We start from the raw sequence: 20,599 nt of genomic DNA, 5'->3' as shown, positions 1-20,599 counted from the left end.
TTCCAGTGGCTGGAATTAAGCCAGAATAGTATTTCTAACTCATTTTACTATCCCATTTAGTTTATATTTAAAAAGCCAAATCATCAGGAAATTTCTCCCAGTCTGCTACTTGGGAATTTTCTGAGGGTTAATGGCTTATTGACTGCTAAACGCCAAAATACATCAAAACATCAAGGAGAATAAGCACTCCTTTAAAGCTGGAACCAAATTATAGTTTCTTTCTCACACCTTCAACTGATTAACTGCCCTGACCTTAGTTACAGTTCTAGTGTCCAGTGTGGTTTCTTTGTTGTGAGCCATGAAGCAAAAGATTTGACTAAACTGGATGAAAGACTTAAGCCAAATTATTCTATCCATTCATCCATTTGTTCCTCCCTCCCTTCCTCCCTCCCTTCCTCTGACCATCTATCCAACTGTGTTCATCCTTCCAACCATCCATCCATCCATATCCATCCATGTATCCATCTACCCATCTATCTATCCATCTGTCCAATCAACAAATGCCAACTACATGCTAGGCAGAGGAGATACAGCAATGAACAAGATAGACATGGGACCTGTTCATTTAAAGTAGACATCTAGTTGGGGGCAATAAACCATAAATACATAGATAAATAAGATCAGATCAGAGACTAGAGACGGCACAAATAAAAGAAAGACAAGAAGACAGAGAAAACATTAGCCAGGAGGCTGGGGGAAAAAAACCTCTCTGAGAGGGGGACAATTGAGACAAGATCTGAACAAGAGAAGGAAGCACCCTGCCACAATCTGGGGTTGGGGGTTGAAATTTCAGTAAAGGAAACAGCAAATACGATAATCCTTGTCTGCCAGGAAGTCACTTGGCTAATTTGAAGAACAGAGGCCAATGGGGCTGGGGTACAGGGAAGTGGCTGAAGAAGCATCTGAAGACGAGGTTGGAGAGATGGGGAGAGCCACAGAAAAGGGACAAAATGTATTCTGAAATGGGGTGGCTTTGTTCTGAAAAGGGCAAGTCCACTGCTTTTCCCAGCTAGTGAAAAATGTCAGTATTTACTTGCCACTGGGGGACCATTTTTTCTAGTGACTGGAGCTCATAGAAGTTGCTGGACTCCTTTCCCAAACCAGCCCTTCTCCTCCTCCTCCTTCTCCCTGGACCTCTCTTTGGAGGCTTCTACCCCTTCAGGGTTGGCATTTTCATGTTTACTGGTGGAAGGAGATATGAAGATAGAATTTCACCAGGGTTTGGGTCAGTGGTTAATGTTCTTGTTATTCTTGGGCATGTTTTGGGGTTTGGGAGTTATATTCCAGCACACTGTTTCCACACGTACTCCCTGCCCCCCACTGCACAGCCTGTGACCCAGCCAAAGGGTTACATCTGGTATCAAAACACTCATGACTCTGAGAACCCAAGGTCAACAACAACCCCAGAAAGAAACATTCACAGACCACCTTTGTGATTGTTTGAGGCCACAAGGAGGATTCGGACAGCTGGTCTGCCTCCTCTTTAAAACATGCAGTGGTGGAGGGGGAAGCTGGATGCTTTACACGTTTTTGCTTGCCCTTTTTTTTTTTTTTTTTGCTCAGGAGATGTGGCCAGAGGCAGTGTCTTTGTTCACCTTTCTAGCCACCTCGTCGTGGTTTTTCTCTCTTGGCGCATCCTTGTAGAGGGAGTTGCCCTGGCATTCTGAGGCATTGCTCAATGCAACAGAGACCAGATCTATTATTCTTTGATGGAGTCCAACACACAGAGAACAAGCAGGCAGGGGTTGGGGGGTTTGGGGGTAGGGGAGAGGAGGGTGGGGGGAAAGAGAGAGAGAGAGAGAGAGGGGCATGTAAAACCTTTCCTCAATCACACTCAAGAGGGAAGATAACTAAATGCAATTAGTTTCTGAATTGTCTTACTTATATCCCTGGACACCCAACCTAAAACTTCCCTAATAGTGTTAGGGAGGACAGTTGGATTCTCCTGAAGAATTTCTGCGTGGGACTCAGGAATATGAGTTGCAGGAAGGGCCCGGTATGTTTTTCAATTGTTTTAGGGATCCCTGCAAATCAAGCCCTAACTTCTTTGTACCAAGACACTCTCCATAGGGTTAAAAATGGTGCTCTTTCCTTTTCCCTTTAAGAAACTATTCTTTCTACATTGTAGAAGAAGAGGTAGGAAATGTATCTTTGTTGCTGTTTCACATTTTGCTTAGATGTCTGAAGAGAAGGCAGGAGGATGCAAATTTGAGTCCAGGCTGGGCAACACAGGGAGACCCTGTCTCAAAAATAAAATAAAAAGGGCTGGGGATGAAGCTCAGTGGTAGATCTCCTGGATGGCATGTGAAAGCCTCTGGGTTCAATCCCCAGTACAAAACTTACAACACCCAAGACAAAAACAACAAACAAAACCACACACACACACACACACACACGCACAGAGTTTGACTGATTACTTGATCTGGTTCTTAAATTTTTTCCTGATAGGAAATCTACCATCACACCAAACAGACCCCTTAAACTCTCTATGACTCAATGACCCTTCATGTAAAGCAGAGCAGATAATGACAGTCCTCCTTCCCAGCAGGAGTTCAAGATAACTGGGTTGGGTTGGATTGTGTCTACACAATAAAAGAGAAGTGTAGAGTTAGGGCCACTGGCTGGGCAAGTCAGGCCACAAGCGCCTCTGCCGGGAATAGTTAGAGGTCTGGGGCTCAAGTATGTTGTGGCCTGAGTTTTGCACACAATTGTGGCATTGCTCCATATGTCCCAATAACTGTGCCCCCAGACACCAGCTTAGAGTTTGTGAAGTATTTGGAAGATGGGAAATAATAAAGCAATGCTAATCATGATCTCTGAATATCTGAATTATTCTTGCACCTCTTCTAAAACAGTTTACTGGAGACGTGGCTCCCTGAAACACCATGCCTCAAAACCCTTTAGAAACTAAGAACTCTAGCATGGGGAACGGGGTCTAAGAATGGCCCCTATAAATTGAAACTCCATTTTATTCAATCAGTAATAAGATTTGGGAGTAATCTAGATGTTCAATCTGGGGTGATGAGACAAGATCTTCTAACAATGCAGGAAAAAGTCTTTTTTCAACTTTTCTTAAAGGAACATGCTGCACATCTTCCTTGCAGAGTTCCCCTCAGAGGTCTTGGTTGAGGACATCACTCCATCATTCTGGCTATCACCAAACTCACTCATTGAGGACCTGACTTAAAATTATTCTAGTAGCATAAAGATTTTCAGAAAGGGTGAATCTCAAAGGAAAGATTTAAATAGTTTGTGTTTGATTTAGACAAACACTCTTCTCTGAAGATTATAACTCAGGAATGTCTGGGAATTTTTGAAAAGAGGCATCACCATTCTTTCTGAGATGCCACAGGATTCATTTTGCCACTATTAAAGTGACATTAAGGGGCTGGCACAGTTTGGGAAAACCTGTCTTCCTCTACAATATTGTCTTTCAGTTGCTCTTTAGTCTGTTAGTTAACATTGGCAGTGCTATAGCACAGCACCGGTAGCAATGTTCCCTCTAAAGATGTCAATTTTAGAACTGTGACTCCCGATAAAAAAGGAAACAGAACAACTTAAGTGATTTCATGGTTTATGTACAAGCACTGTTCAGCTACTGAGGCAAGTGACCTTGGCTGGTCATATTATCTGGCTACTGCATGAGGCTTCCCAACTTTGTGCACAACTCCTACTCCTTCATTATGTTACAACTTATTCTCAACAAAAATAGCAATACTCATAAAAACTCCATGCTCTGGTAACCAAGTATTTTGCCTTGGGTAGCAGTATTGTAGCAGACATTGCAATTGCCTGCCTGCTGTTCATTCCCCTCTTTTTAAAATTCACTGCTCAGAGGGGAATATGGCTAGCTAAAGTTGAATTTCCCAGCATCCATTGCAGCTGGAGGTGACCAGGTGACACCCTTCTGCTCAAGGAAGGGTAAATGGGAGTGGCTGGCTCAAACTACTGAAAAGGAGGCAGATTCAGTTTTGCCTTCTGCCTTTCCTTCTTCCACCTTCTCCTGCCAGAAGGGAGGTCACAGACCTTGAAGTGAAATGGGGCAGCTGGAAGATATGCAGATGAAAGCCATATTTAAACATGGCTGCTTACAAAGACAAATGGTACCAGGTTTGCTGATAGCACCGTGGAACTCTGATATCCATCCTGGAGTGGTGACCTGGGTGTCTTTTACCACTGTCATTAACATTATTGCTAACATTGATTGTGCTGCAGCACTATGCCTAATGCTCCTGATTGTGATTCTAATTTTAGAGCTGTGATCATTAATAAGAAGTGAAACCCTTTATTCTATTCTGTTCGTTTATGCATTGGTTTTTATGCCGGTGCCAGGTTGTTTTGTTTACCATGGTGAATATACAATCATTAAAAAAATCAAATCCCAGGCTGGGGTTGTAGCTCAGTGGTAGAATGCTTGCCTAGCACGTGTGAGGCCCCTGGGTTCAATCTTCAGCACCACATAAAGATAAATAAATAAAATAAAGGTATAAAAAAATTAAATCCTGTTAATTGTACCAATATGGATGGAACCAGAGGACATCATGTTAAGTGAAATAAACCAAATACAGAAAAACGAACATGTGTACATTTATGGAAGTTAAAAAAATCTATCTCAATGAAGAAGAGATTAGAATATTGATCATTAGAGACTAGGAAAGGGTAGGGAAAGAGGGACACAGAGAGTATTGAAATGTAGTTAGAGAGGGGAAATTAATTCTGGTATTCATTGCACAGTAGGATAACTCAGTCTACAAAAATTTATGATATATCTCACAATAACTAGAAGCACCCAAAGACTTCTTAAAACATAGAAATAATAAACATTTGAAGAGATGGAAATGCTAATTACCCTGGTTTGATCATTACACATTGTATACATGTATTACCACACCATACCCCATAAAGATGCACACATATTATGTCAATCAAAATAATAATAAAAAATCTGAAATCCTTGTTTAGCTTAATTGACTATTTGTTGGATTTTCTGACTTACAATTGAACACAATCCCCTACTGACAGGCATTTGATGAAACATGATGGTGAACTTCACAGTGGCATCCAGGTTACAGATGCTGTGCTCTGGGGCTAACTTTCCTAATATTCTATTCCAAATCTGCATCTATATCCTATGCATATATTTACAAAATCTTTCACTGTTCCAGTATTAACACATTACATCCCTCAAGTCTACTGCTGTCTGTGTAATGTAATATTTCCTTTGAACTGTCCTAAAGCACTATCAGTAAGTTTCAAGGGGTCATCCTCAATAAAAGAGAGCTTCTTGGGCAAATGGTTGAGTTCAGAGCTTAGGCAGGAGAGGTACAGATGAGTCTGGGATACCTCACTGTGCCAGAGGGCAAAGAAGCTTTCAATGATTGACAGGGTTCTCTCAAAAGAACACAGGAACCAATTCAAATGGCTCTCATAGCTCAAAGATTAGATGATTTGGGGCATTTAAAAAAAACTACTTGAATGACATACATTGAATCTGTAAAAATTCATGATTTTATGATGATGCTTAGAAAAGAGGAAACAACAGAAAAGCTACTGACACTATTTGAAGTAGGTATTATAAAATTTCCTTCTTTGAATATTGGTATTAAAAAGAAAGAAAGGTTTTTCCCGAGGAAGTAATGAATGAGCTAAGTAAGTGTGAGCTGAGATCAAAAGGCAAGTCAATTAGGTGAAGAGAACCAAGGAGGTGGGTTAGGAAGATTGCAATCCTACAAAGGTCTCCTCAAACCTGAAAGAACCTGGTGAATAAAACCAAAGGGCTTCATAACTGAGATGAGGTGGGCATTATGATCAGAGCTGCCCTGTGGTTTTGGTATAAAATAATTGAGAAAATAATATAAACGTCAGGTCTGACACCCAAAGGTCTCTCCCCACCAGCCTTTGGTCTGTGAGCTTCCTGTAACACTGTGTTGTGGCTTTTCCACTACAATACCACTTCCCTAGTGGCATTCTACAGAACATTTGGAAGCTTGCTGAAACTGTATGGTGCAGGGATCTTTTCTTTCCTTGTGTTCTCATCACCTATCCCTAAATACCCCTGGGAAAGCTCTGCTGAGATGAATTGAGACATGCAATTTCTAAGATGATAAACCCAGATGCTTTATAATTTGTCTTTTATGTTGAATACACCACTGGTCTAAGATGTACAACCACTGCCCCAACCACTGCATGGCCAGAGCTGCTCATTTTGGCTGCCCTTGAAACCAAGGTGGATTACCACAGCCACTTCAAGAGTGGTCAGAATGGCCAGAGTCTCTCGGCTGGTCATTTGGCACAGGCAGGTGAATACAAGAGAGAAGGAATGAGGTTCTTTGAAAAATCAAGCTAGAGGATGAATTAGAAGGATTACCTGGAGGGGAAAGATCAAGGTGTGGAAATGGGCCATGGATCCACTTTTGGAAAAAAAAAAAGTGCTAAGCATTTTTGTCCTGTTCTACAAACAGCCACCTGTCTTATTCTGAAAAGACCAAATCAAAGGCTGTCATGTGAAAAACAGAGCTGATTTGACCTCTTCCAGAGTCTCCAGAAGAGGCACAAACTAGTAACAAATTGTGGCTGTCTAGGACAATTTTAGTGTGTTTTCTTTTTAAGACAGTGGTAACTATTCCCAGATTAACACAACCAGGAAAACTTCTTGGAGGCAGACTGGATGGCAAATTCCCGGAAGGCAAAGAACAGGCCATATCTGCAATCTCCGAATCCCACTCCCCCCCCCTCAATTCCACAAGCTTAGGGGGCACCCAATAAGTACTAGTTGATGATAATGATGGCTATGGGCCTTGTTAGATTTTGTTTTAATTAGGCTCAGGCTACAGGCTTCATTACCCCTAATGTGGCTTTTATGTGGGATTCTAAAAGAAAAAAAAAAATCTAGGAATCTTCTATTGAAGATATTAAAGAAGATATTATTAGCAATGCATTTGGTCTCATAGACTTTGAACAACAAACAGCAGAGATTATAATTAATGTCACTACAGTCTCTCCCCTTAAAACATACTAACAATATAGCTAATTAGCAATATGTCCTCATTTGGAGCTGGACATCTGCATATTATTATCGACAATGCTTGTTTCCTTTTTCCAGATTAAAGGAAGCCATACTGCACCCGGCATATGGCTGTGCTCCTTCCACATTAAAACACTTGGTTTTCTTCTACCCACCGTAAACATACTGAGGGTTTATCTGTGCTGGGCATCGATTTTGTCTGGAAAACTCCACACGTCTAAAAATAAATTCAAGAATGCCAGTGGTAAGGTTTCAAAGGGAGAGCAAAAGTTTCCTCATTTGGAGAGATAAAAGAATAAAGGGCACACTGATTATCTTTGCACATGATTGAGGGCCATGCACTCCTAGGAAGAGAAAAGAAGGAGAATGAATAAAATGGGTTTCAGATCTTAACATGTTTTCTTGAGGGGCAGGCTTGTTGTTAGCTCACAGGAGGATGAGATGGAGATCAACACCCTGGCAATGGCAGCAGGGAATGGCGGAGGTTTTTCTGTGAAGTATTGGAAAGAGGTAACCAGGACCCCTTAGGGAGAAAATGTGCATTGTGACTACGTGGATGGTAAAGTTAGCCACCTTCTGCTCTTGTTCCACCTGTGAGTGATAGCAATTACTCCCCCTCAGGCAGCAGGAACAGAGTAGATACCAGTGGTCCTATTTTACAATAAGCACAAAAATGTAGTGTCCTTTTTGGATCATGGTAGAGAGGAAATGGCCAGACATATGTTTCGATCTTCACTGGGGGGTTCCCGAAGACAAACCTGGAGCCTAGACAGAGACTCATCATGTTTCAAGAATGCTGGAGTATCACAGTCCTAGTTGGGAACCAAGGAGCCTTCTGCTGAAGGTCTGACTAATAGCTGGGGAATCTCTCGTTATGGTGGCAGAATGTATCATGATGATGTTTACTTTAGGGCATGGGAGTGACCTTGCTTATGATCTCAGGCAATGTCTTAGAAGTTCATTGCACTTGGGCAAGGGAGTTGGCTCTGTGGGGGTGGGGGACAATCCACCCCTGTGCATCTTTCTTAATGAAGGCTCTTGGGACTGGCTGACAAATGGAAGTCAACACTTTACTGCTTCATCTCAAATACTTCTGTAAATTTCTTTGATCTTGAAATTGTGTGGATTACTGGTGATTTTTCAAGTTGGGCTTCCTCCATTGCTAGCAAAGAAAACAGAGGTTACTTTCCAAAATCCATTTCTTTTATGTCTTGTTTAGCTAAGGAATGAACTAAAATGAAGCTTGGATTATTCTCGCAAGTCTAAGATAACATATAAGAAGTTGAGTACAAGGGTGTTGAGCCAATATGGCCAGAAAATATCTCCAATCCGTCATTTGAAACATCCCTGCAAATATAAGGAGATGGTGAAACTGTATTTTTCAGAACCCTTTTCAGGAAGATAGGCTGGTCCAGAAGGAATGTTTTTGAGAAACCCCTTGGGGTATGAGGCCAGCCCACCCCAGTACCAAGTTAAGGGCAAGGTTTTGTCTGGGTATTTGAATTTGAGGCCAGAGCTCATCTGCCAAGTGCTATAACAGATAGGCCAAGGGTGGCCACCAGGGGGCTTCAGTCCCTGCTCTTTGGCTACATTAGTGCTCAGTATTCCTTGGAAGACAAACTCTGAGTAAATATTTAATGAGTATGGATTACTGTGATTTTTTAAGTTGTGCTTTCTCCATTGCTGGCAAAGAAAACAAAGTGGTGATTATTTGGGATCCATTTTCCAGGACCCAGTTTGAAGAAGCACCAAATCATCAGTACACTTCATAAGGTCCAACTGTCTAAGTCTTCCCTTGAGCAGGAGAGGGTGTCCAACACGACAAGGAAAGCTAGAAGATGAATGTCCCCTGCAGTGATTCTGTATCTCCCCATGTGGACTGAGGGAGATCCAAGGCCCAGGCCAAGGATGATGTTTTGTTAGTGGGGGAGAGACCCTAGAAGGCAAGTCATAAAACATGGGATGGCAGAGTTCAGAGGCTGAGGTCTGGGGTGGGGGTAGCTTGGAAAGCCTTGCCTAGTTTTCATTCAGATTAAGGAGATGGATTCTTCTCAATAAAGCCAAGACTTCCGGTTGAAAGCTTCTACAAAACTCTCTGTTCCAAGTACCTCTAAAATAAGTTTGAAAAGGAAACTGATCCTAACCTTGGAATCCTAGAAAAGGGCTCGTGGTACTGTGAAGGGACCTGGATCAGGAGTTACGAGACCTGGGTTTGGGGCCCATCATTACCTTTATCTAGTTTTGGTAAGTTACTGCACCTTTGCACCTATGATAGAGTGGTTTGTAAAATGTCCACAAAGTCTTCTTCTTTAAATATCTATGCCTTGGGTAGTTGCCTCCAACACAGTCTTTGAGCTTGGTCATGCTACTCACTGTGGCCAAAGGGACAACAATGAGGAGAGACTTGACAGGTGCTTGTGCACTGGGGCTTGCTTATCTTTGTTGCTCTTTGGAATCCTGTGAAGCAGCTTGAGCTAGCCTGTTGAATGGGGAGAGAAATGTAGAACAGAAACCATCCATCCCAGACCAACCAGCTTACCAATGACCATTCACTCAGAGATCTTCCTGGACCATCTAACTCCAACTGAGCCAGCCCAGACTAGAAGTTAGACACAGTCAAGCCAGAGTATCATGAGAAATCATAAATGTTTGTGTATAAATAAATCTAGAGTGATTTGTTACACAGCAAAATCTAACTGATACAGAATCTCAGTTACTTCTTCTATAAAATGACCATGATGAAATAGGATGGGAAATGTAGAAAATCTCTCATCTATTCAGTTCTGAAATTCTTGGAATGGAATCCTCAAGAGACACTTGTTATAGAAAAATCATGCCACAACAATATTTTTTTTTAAATCTTATTTCAAATACTGAAAAAAAAAAACACTCAGGAGTGGGAAAACAAAAATCTGATGATTCTAAAGCATAAAATGCAGATACTATCTTCAATGAATAGAACACCTTCCCCTTTCTCCTATCATACCTGCTATGCTAACTCAAAACTGGGTTAAATGTCTTGGAAAATTCCAACCCCCTGCCTGTTACTTCCTTAATTTATGTGTGATTCTGTGTTAACAGCTCCATTGCCAGTTTTTCAAAGATTTAGAGCTGATACTTAACAGTTCTCCCTTGCACTTTCATGATGCACCTGTACAGCTCTGTGGACTGCCAGAAACTAGTAATGCTCATTTATTGGGGAACCCCTACTGACACTATAAACAATTATTGAGCTATCACAGATCAAATACGGCCTTAGGTAAAGAGAAAGTTATAAGCCACCAGGACCGAGTCTCTTTCCCACCTGCCTGTCCAGATTGTTCTTATTTGCACTGCTGTTCTGTTCCCCCTCCAGGGAAACAGTTTGACCCTTTTTTGGAGAATTGGCAGCCAATGTAATTGTGGGCCCTTGTTGTAGCATGGCTAACGTTTCTCTGGTTGGGATGTTTGTTCTATTCATGGATTCATTCATCAAACACTTCTTGGATATCTGTTATGTACAGGTACCAGGGTCAGATACTTCCAATAACACGAGGCTTGCTAAGCCAAATTATCCACATCTTGGAAATAAGGCAAAAGGATGACTACAAACTTATCAGTTCATACCAGGTGCAATAGGACAGGCCTGCCCAAGATCAATTAATTCTCTAGGCGAATGCATCATTATTTGGTTTGTTATTTACTATAGATTAGGACCAATCTTAAAAGTGAAATGCTGGCTTGTAGAAATGCAAATGTTTTTGGCCTGACAGAAACAATAACTCAAAGCTTACTGTTTTATGACCCTATGGGACATTAACCAGTTTTGTTTATGTCTAAAATTTATTTCATCAAGATTTTCCCAACTAACTTTATAAATAAATGTTTCTCAAGTGTTTTGAACTGGCATTAGTGTCTTCTTAGTTTCATCATAAATTAGATAAATCTTTGACATGTGTTTATTCTATATTGGTATGAGACTCATGTTTTTGAGATTATGAAAACTGTATTTGGATAAATTTTTGTCTTCAAGGAGTTCAGATTCCAGAGGGGAAGTTAAGGAATGCTTAAACACATACAAAATGCAAGGTAGAAAGTGGGACATTCTTGAAGGGTGGAAGTTTTCAATATGAGGAAGTAAAATTATGCAGACTCCTAGAAGGGACCCTGAAACTCACTGTCTATTGGCTCTTTTACATCTCCATCTTGTACTTTTGCATCTTCTCTAAAGATTCCTTTCTGAATTCTGGTCTAAGACACTAACAAGCTGAAATAAGACTGGCAGATCATGCCTTGTGAGCAGGACTTTCCTTGGGTATCTCCTCTCATGAGAAGACCCCAGGGAGGGCAAAGGGCCAACCCCCAGGGGTACCCAACATACTTTCAACCTTCCTACCCCTATGCAATTTCCTACTCCCATCCTAGAGAAACAAAGCATCTCCCAGTTTTGTTTTGTTTTGTTTTTCCTCACCAAGGCCAGTTCTTAAATTACCTGAAGTTCAAGAGGAACTTTCCAGAGGTTGTCTTTTAGTAGGTGGTCATAGGGGGTGGAGTTTGAAACAGAGACCATGTTTACATGTTTACTATTCTCCCCAGGATAAGCCTCTCCATATTAGGATGTGTCCCCGTGAGGCTGAGGAGGAAATGGATGGTACTTTCAAACTTGGCAACTGAGGAAAGTTTAATAAAGGAGCAATTTACACCTTTTGGGGGAAAAGTGACTGAAAATTACCAAGGAAGCTCCAGTATCTAGGGTCAGTAAGACAAGGGAGACCTTACATTCCCAGACCTGAAGCTGCAAGGAAAGGGAAAAGGTCACTGTAACCCAAAGAAAGAAAGAGTTGTATGTGTGTGAAGGGGTGGGAAGGGTATAGAGGGAACTTACCAGATCCTGCAACCTTCCTCTCCTCTTCCTCTCATCCCCTGCCATGTATAACACTGACTAAACACAATCAGAAGCCAGAAAGCAAGGGACACTGTTGATGTAATGTATGCAAACTGGGTATGATTAGAATGAATAAGGATGAAAAAATGGACCTAAAGAGATAAACAGAAGATTTTGGGGAAAATGGACACGTTTGGAATAAATAATAGCTATCATGCATGGCAGGCACTGTGCGTTAAGTCTAATCTTCACAACATCCATTTGACATAGACATGAGAACTCCTAACCAACCCACAGAAGTAATTGAGGTTGAGAGGCTCCTTCTTGGTAAGAGATTCCAAAGCCCTTGTTCTTTTCACCTCCCTGGAGGTGTTGTCTATAAGTCTGAAGCCACCTTGAATGTCCCATCTTCCCCCAATGTAGCTTTACATGTATGATCTGTGTTCCCCTCTGCATGAAAGTTACCTGTGCACAGAATTTACATAACTACCCAAACCACCAAAGAAAATAGAAGAGGAATTGCCCACCTTGTCTAAACACTTTTCTGCATCATTCCAACCAACTGCCTCCCAAAATTCCTTTATTATCATCATCTGCACTGTACAAATGAGAAAACTGAACTTTGGAATCTTACCAAAGTTGTCCCTTCACAGGACCTTATATCATGTGAAGCTTGGCTGACTCCACTCCAGGGAGGTGAAGGCAGAACCCTGGTCCAGCAAAGACCCCAGAAGGCAGCCTATTTTGATGGAAATTATGGGGAGAAAGAATCCCCCTTCCCATGGCCCCAGAGAAAAAATGGTGGTAAGAATGAGAAAGGGCTACATCACTGATTGGCCCAGCTTCAGGATACTGGGGATGCTCAGTGCTATAGTCATTTTAGTTTTAAAGCCATTTTCACCTCCATGATACCCCATTAAAATGCAACTAGTCTGGAGTATAATCATATCAGAACTGCTTGGCAGCAGCAGGGAAAATTGGGTTTTGAGATTCAAGTCCCCATTTTGTACAGAGTATAACCCAGAAGATTATTGGGGAGGAAGGAGGTGGCACAGAACATAGGATTAGTAACTCCAAGCCTGGGACTCTAGCCCTCCCTGCTTCAGTTGTACTGCCTGGTTGCCTTCTGTGGTTTTCCAGGACTGAATTATAAGTAATCTTTCCTTCTTATAATGGAAATCTCACCTCCTGCCCCCAAATCTGAACTCCTTTAAATATCCTTTGAATGAACTGATGGGATGGATGGGAGGGGATGGCTATGCTTGAACCAGGAGAAGATAAGGAATGAGGAACAGGCTGTTAGAAGCAGTTAAAGCATTGTTCTTCCAAGGATCATTTTAGTAAAAGAAAATGGCATATGAGAAATGAAGGGCTCCCAGATAGATGGTGCACTTTGTCCTGGTAAAATGTAGTCAGGTAAATAGCCAATGAATTCCAAGGCATACAGTCCAGCTTGGAGAGATATTCTGAGCAATCACCCACTACTTGGGGATCTCTGTTTGATAAGAACACCAGGAGGGGTAGGGGAGAACTCCTCCCTCTGCTGAGTTTCTGGGTATAGTGACATTGAGAACAATGCAAAGTGAAAAGATAAAAATGTTGGAAGTTGGAGGGAGAACCTAAGGCCTGGACTCACTTCCTGCTTTTCCCTGGTGTTAATACATTGTAGCCTTCTCAGACTTTTTTTAGCTACAAGTGCCCCAAACATGGCCTCCAACTGATTTCTCCCTCACCATGCATCTAATTCTAAACAAGTCAGATAGGTTCATGGGGAAGGGTAAGATTGAGTCTACATTGGCTATTGGATAGGATAAATTTTCTTGCTCAGAAGGAACAGATTAAGGAAGAACTGAGGGGGTCTAGGAGCCTTGGGAACGTCTAAGAAAGAGGATAAACCATTAATCAGGGAATGAGTGAAGTGGGAAGAAAGCAGATGGGAACTGAGAAGAGAGTTGGGAGAAAGGGTTTCCTTCGGATGGCCCAAATACCAAATGACTATCAACCATGGTTTGGAGGTGGCTCCTCTTTAAACCTGAGAGTTTCCTGGTGCCCCTCCCTACAAACCTCCCTAAAACAATCTATCTGTAAGGATAAATCTCAGACCATCCAACATCTAAATGTAGATGTTGAAGAGATTGACACAATAATTCAAGTATGAAGTTGTTTCCAGCATATGTATAGTAGTCACCAACAAAGCCAATATTCTTACTCCAAAGGGGGAAAAAAATACCCTGAGCAACTTTCATTCCCCAACTTCTCTATATACTTGTGCCTTATTTTCCAGGGAGATCTTCCTGGAAATAGAGGCCTGATGGTTTTGTCCACACCTGTGAGTGTCAAGGCTCCACAGACTGAATCTAATTCTGCCAAGAATTCAACCCCAGAAAAGGCACTTGTCAAATCAATTGCACAGGCCCAGCTAGAAAGCTCATGGAGCAAATAGAACTTCACTTTCCTCCAGCAAACTTCCATACTACCCCGTGAAAGTGCTTGGACTCTCCCACTTACTCCTCCAATCTGTAGATATAATGACTGGCTTTTAAGATAGAGCCAAACTCATTTTTTACCAAAGTCCTGGGTATTCAGTTACTAAGAGTCTGACTCCCAGTTCCAAATGCTTACCCTCCCTAGTGGTCTACAGAAAGTCACACGGTCAGCAAAAAGTTCTCCAACATGGTGTGTTACGCACACTTATGAATGGCTTCTTTCAAAATCCTGGCTTTGAAGCAGACTTGAGAAGGTCAGAAGATAGAGTTTGTTACAAGTGAATTTACTTGCTTTCCGACCAAAGGAAATATGTTTCTAGCCTTTCAAAAGAGAAAGAATGCCTTCTGATCCCTAACTCCCACATCCCCACCACTCTCCTCACTCCCTGTCCCTCACTTTCTCTCATGCCAGGTCATGATCTCAGGCCTTGAGCTCGACTAATAGAGGATCCCATTCCCCAGAATTCCACACTCCCCCTCCTGAGTGGAATTTCTCCCATTCCAATTCTAGAACAAAGATTCCACGACACATGTTTGATCTCTTCACGCTCCATTTTCATTAGTCCTTCACACTCTCCATCACTTGGAAAAATACAAACAGCACGGTTCAGTTTCAAGGTTAAGAACTGACAGTCTCCATAAACATTTTTACAATAAAGGCTGACTTATCCACTGCCAGAATTTGGTGTCTGTAGAAGGGGCGTGAGATAGGATGGAAGCAGTGAGTGGGAAATGGAAACCTTCCCTGTCAGAACAAGGGAACAAGTGCTGCCCATTGAACTGCTGGCTAAAAGATGCCTCCAGAGCATCAACTGGGTCAACTGGGTTGATCTACTGACCAATAATTAAAAGTCTTATACAGAGGGTTAAGAAAACCTCAGGAACAGAGGAGCTCAGGTATAAGGCCTGACTTAAGGAAAATGCAAAGCAATCTACAGGCACAAATGATGAAACTGCTGGGTCATGAATATGAAAAGTGGCCCAGAAAGAGATTATTAAATCATTCTTAGGATAGTTTAAGGAGAGAGAAGCAGAGGGAAAAATAGAAGGGGGCAAGGAAAATCTGAAACTTAAGTCACGCTTCACCCTAAACCACCCGAAATGTTTAAGAGCTGAAATCACCTAATTATCTGGAATTCATTTTGACGGTGTGTGGGTAGATGAGCTGCAGGACTTTTCTTCATGTATCCATTTAACATATAATTACTGAGAGTCAATTATTCTATTGCAAGGTCCTGGAAATTCAGAGGACAGAGACAATCCCTACCCTCATGGAGCTTAGAGGCTGTAGCAGGAATACACCTGAATTTTGCTGATATTCGGCTTCTGCCCCAAACCATTTAAATCAGGGGTGACTGGGGTAGGATGCAGATATCAGAACTTTTAAAAGATCTCCAGAGGATTCCAAAGTGCTGCAAGGTTTGGAACTGCATAGGGTTCTTAACAGTGTTGCCACAACATGCCCATCTATGAGCACCGAAACCTGGCCCACTACTCACTGCCATTGTCTGCTGTCCTGTTCTGCTTTCCAAAACTCCACATGCCAACAAGGACCTCATTCTAATGTCCTCAGTATCAATGTGAATTTCTCTGAAAGCTTAATCTACTCTGGGCCCTATTGAGGGATTTTCCTAACTGAAAGTACCTAGACACATCCTGGAAAGTTGGTAGGGGAACATTTTTATTTCAAACCCAAATCTGGACATGGTACCCAGCCCCTCATCTGATAATGATATAAAATATTTGAAACCCAGGCCATCCCAGAAACTGTAAGCCTCCTAGCTACGGTATCTACAGGGTCATTTCATAGCATGAATCCTGGGAACAGTCTCCCAGCAGGTTAAATCACCAGATTTCTTTGTTGAGGTAGAAAAAGAGAACGTACTTAATAGCCCTTCTTCTCTGTTCTCTCTGAGTTTTTATATCAACTCCACTTCAAGGAATCAATGGAAATCCATTGTAGACTTTCTTGGGCCTACTCCTGGATTTCCATCCATTTAGAAAGGACACATTATATTAAGCCTTTTTCTGAAAGGCCCCAGGAATTTTAAAAAATGGGAATCAAGGAAAAGAGAAAGAAGAAAGGAGTCTGCTTTGAAGTTGCAATGAACATGCCAGAAAAGACAAAAAAAAAGAAAAAAAAAAAAAAAAAAAAAAAAAAAGAAGCCAATGGACCCTGAGAAAAACATTTCAGGAGAAGTACTTCCCTTTGCTTCCCATTGTGTGTTCCTCAGGGTGAAGAGGTCCCCACTCAAACCACCAGAGCCTGCCAGTTGGCCAACCCAACGGCATTCCACTGCAGAGATTAAAACCAACTTTATGATTGTGGTGCAAATAATAAAGAACCTGGCAGGGTTTCCTTCCAAAATGAAAGCTCATTTATTTTCCGAGGTGTATAATTTGGTTGTAAATGTTTCCTTTGGGCCAAAACATCCCCTATTGGGTTTTTGCCTGGAACACATCACTACTTTGCTGGAGAAGAATGGACTCCGTGTGGTCCCGCTGTGCCTGTCTAACCCGAGCATGGAGGGGTTTCAGTTGGCCTGCCTTGGCTTTGTATCTGGCGGCAGCAGTCCGCTGGGCAGAGGCAGGAGGTGCTGTGCCTAGACTAGTTTGTACCAGCCCCCAAGCCCTGGACCATCTGTGAAATGGGCAGGCTTATGGCAGGCCTCACTGCCACCTGTTTTTGGCATCTCTCAGCAGTGGAGAGAGTAGACAATCATTAGAAACCATGCTCCCAGGGATACATGGCTTCTCTTCCTATTCTTTGTGTCGTTATTTTGTTTACCTTTTCAGAAATCATCCTTTAAAAAAAAATCCATCCAACAACTACTAATATTTGGATAGAAACAAGCCAGATTCTTTCAGGGCTCCTGAGCTGACTGCAGGTACTTGAAGCTGGAATTTGTCCCATGATGTTTAGCCAATTTCACCCAAATATAAACATCTTTTTCTCCTATACAAGCAGCTTAAGAAATAATAGCCCTTTCTACTACTTTTCATTTCTCATTCTTTTACGTCATATACTTTTACTTTGTCTTCCATTTGCATCCTCAGGTTAATTCAAAGTCAGTGCTAGGTTTTGCAGGTAAAATACATCTGTTCCACTGTTATTCCCACTGCTAAGTAAGTCATGCTAACAAACATTTAGTGGAATCAAGGGAATGGCTTCAAAGTTATCATGCACCATCCCCATAGTATATTTCAGGTTATTGCTCTTAACACTGGAGTTGGGGTGAAGGGGAGGAAAGAAACAGATGGAAAGGAGGAAAACAAAATTAGCACAGTTCAGCCAGGGCACGTGAGAAGAAAATTGATAGAAATTAGTGTTATGGGGCCTGGTTCAACAGGTGAAGCTCAATGATCTTAATTATTCTGAAGTCACCTGCTGAGAAATGAAGAGGTATACTTTAGCTAAACTCAAGGACCTCTCAAGATTGCCCCTGACGCAGTATGTTAAACAATGTGTCTTTAACAAAAAATCTTCCTATAACATGTAGATATCTCATGGCTAAGATGAATAACTGAGCATACTGTCAAAATTATGTCAAACTTTCTATCTGACCATTTTTCCCTGGACAGTTTGCACACTAGTTAAACAGTTCATGCTTAGCTTTTCAATTTTTTTTTTTGGATAATCACCTACTGATGCACGTCAGAACACTAATACAAGTAGAACAATTTGAAATGTCCTTAAAGGAGAACAAGTGAAGAAATGCTAGAGAAAAAAGGATTTCTATGATTCATGCACAAACACATTGAAATGAAATGGGCAGCCACGGCCTCGGTCATCAAGTAACTTGCTGATTGTAACTAATTCCTTTGGCATTTCTGGCTGCCGCCATCACCCACATAGCTCACCTGGAACTTAGAAAACCAGGTTCACACAGCACTTGGAAACCACACACTGACACAGGATGAACAGTTCATAAAGAAAAGGCTGACTTTCCTGTGTATCAGACTCACAAAAGCAAGAAGTTAGGGATCACATTTGCACAGTGGCTAGAGGACTTTATCCAAGGACACACACATCCTATTGAGATAAAAGAGAAACCAAGATCTGATTTCTCTTTGAAAACTATAATTTCCTACTTCAGTACTTTATGTCAATACATCTGCACCTGTGGGACTGTAGGTCACTTCCTATTGTCATCAAGTTTCATCTCTTTATGAAGCTTTCAGTACTTCTTACAGTTTCCAGGTGCAAACAAGACTTGGCTGAAAGTAATTTTGAAGGCAGAATATTGCCTAGGGAGGTCTGGATAATGGATTTTGAGAAATAATCATCCTTCATGCCTAAGTCTCCCAAACTCACACACAGACACACACCCAAACTCACCATTGTGCTGACAAAAATGTCTGTGGTTCCAGTCATGGCATCCAGCTAACATGTTCTGGATCACTGGCACCTTCTTGATCAGTGCAGCCTATGAGCTGCATGATAATATCATCACACGGTCAGAAGTGAATCAGGGGACAGCAAGAAACACATTGACATTTAAGAACATGATGTTTCCTGATGATGATTTTTTGGAATTTGAAAAGATTAATTCCCAGAGCAACAAAATATTGTAGTCCAGGCCCTCCTTCTGCTTATGAAGCTCTTTTATTCTTTTAAATCTCTACCCTACTGCCTCCTTTCTCCTGGGATGGTTTTCAAAAAAAGCAAAGAGGACATTTATTATAATGCAAGGGTTGGCAAGTTATTGACTGTAATATTAAATCTCAAATCCAGTTAGGTGGTTTTTATATTAAAAGGAAAAAAAAAAGTCAGGTATGAATGGAGAATCCCAAATTGCACACTTCCTTCTTATAGGTCAGGATGCTGAGGAATTGGATGGGGCCTTGGAACTTGGGAATATAATCAGGGCTCTGCCATTGTCTGCTGTCAGGCAAGTAGCTAAACTTTCAGTGTCTCAGTTTTCTCATCTATAAAATGAAAACAATAATATCTGCTCTTCTTTCCAATGGGGGTAGGGGAGGCACTTCAGAAAGTGCAGTCCTCCCTGACATTCCAGACTGTCATATGCAAGGGGCGAACCCTGCATGCCATGGGGAGTAACAGAAGTAAGCTACTATCCTTGCTCTTAAGACTCTCCCCCAGATTGGTAGGCATAGCAGGGAGTAAGGGTGTCATACCCATAAATAGTTACACAGAATTTGATAATCACTAAATGGATCTGCAATGCCATGAGGTTCAGAAATGAGGCCATTTCCATATTGGTAGTTCTCAGAAAAGCGTCTGTGGTTTGTCCACAATTTTCTCAACTGGAGAGAGGGAGGAAGGAATTGTTAGCTAAGGGAATAGCCTGAGTTGAAGACAAAAGAGTGTGCGGAGGGCACAAGGAACAGCAAGAGTCCAATCTGGCTGCAAATCCAGCCTCTAAGAAAAGGGAAGGAAGGGCTAAGTAATTCTAGATTTATAGTTTCTCAATATTTGTATTGAGGCAAGGAATGGGGAGTCATTCCTTGAAGTTCCTGAGCAGGGCAGAGCAACTATTTAGAATAGGATGAAACTGGGTATGATATTTTGAACGGATGTGAAAGGAAAGTAGAAATGAAGGAACCTGGCAAAACAAGGAGTCAGGTAACCACACCAGAGGGTGCAGGAGAACTCACTAGTGGGACAAACAGGAATGGGCATGTATCTTGGTAAGAATTTGTGCATAAGAATTTGAAAGACAGCTTCTGAAACAGCCCTCAATCTTCCCATCTCCTGGAATGCACAGACTTGTGCAATCCCTTCCCTTTGAGTGTGGGATGGAGCAAGAGACTTGCTTTGAACCAAACAGAATCTGACTAAAGTGATGAGGGGTTGCTGAGACTAGGTCACAAAGACCATGAACTTTATCTTGCTCTCTCTCTCTTTGGTTCTATTCACTTGTTTTCTTTGGGAAAACAATAACAAAAACAAAAAACAGCTGCCCCTTGTGAGTTGCTCTATGGAGCGATGTACATGCCTACTCAGGCTTTCTCCAGCCAACAGTCCATAAGAAACTACCTTATCAGTGCCACATGAATGAGGTTGGAAGCTGGTCCTTCTCCAGCCAGGACCTGAGACAGCTCTGGTCCTGTTTGATATCTTAATTGTAGCTTGTGAGAAACCACAAGCCAGAGATGCCCAGCTAAGCCGTGAGTGAATTCCCTGCCCAATAGAAATTCTGAGAAAATAATTAGGAGAGCAATTTGTTACACAGCAATAGATAACTAATACAGGAAGGAAGA

General features: G+C 41.7%; 1 protein-coding gene across 1 annotated transcript in view; it reads right to left on the bottom strand.

Annotated features, from left to right (window-relative positions):
- The window catches only part of Ism1 (isthmin 1), a 73,600-nt gene that overhangs the window by 30,423 nt on the left and 22,578 nt on the right, over positions 1–20,599 (bottom strand). The gene's annotated exons all lie outside the window — the stretch shown is intronic.

This window comes from Sciurus carolinensis, chromosome 2, assembly GCF_902686445.1.
Source record: "Sciurus carolinensis chromosome 2, mSciCar1.2, whole genome shotgun sequence".
Lineage (NCBI taxonomy): Eukaryota > Metazoa > Chordata > Mammalia > Rodentia > Sciuridae > Sciurus > Sciurus carolinensis.
The sequence above is the reverse complement of the archived record's forward strand: the minus strand, read 5'-3'. Positions and strand labels throughout refer to the sequence as shown.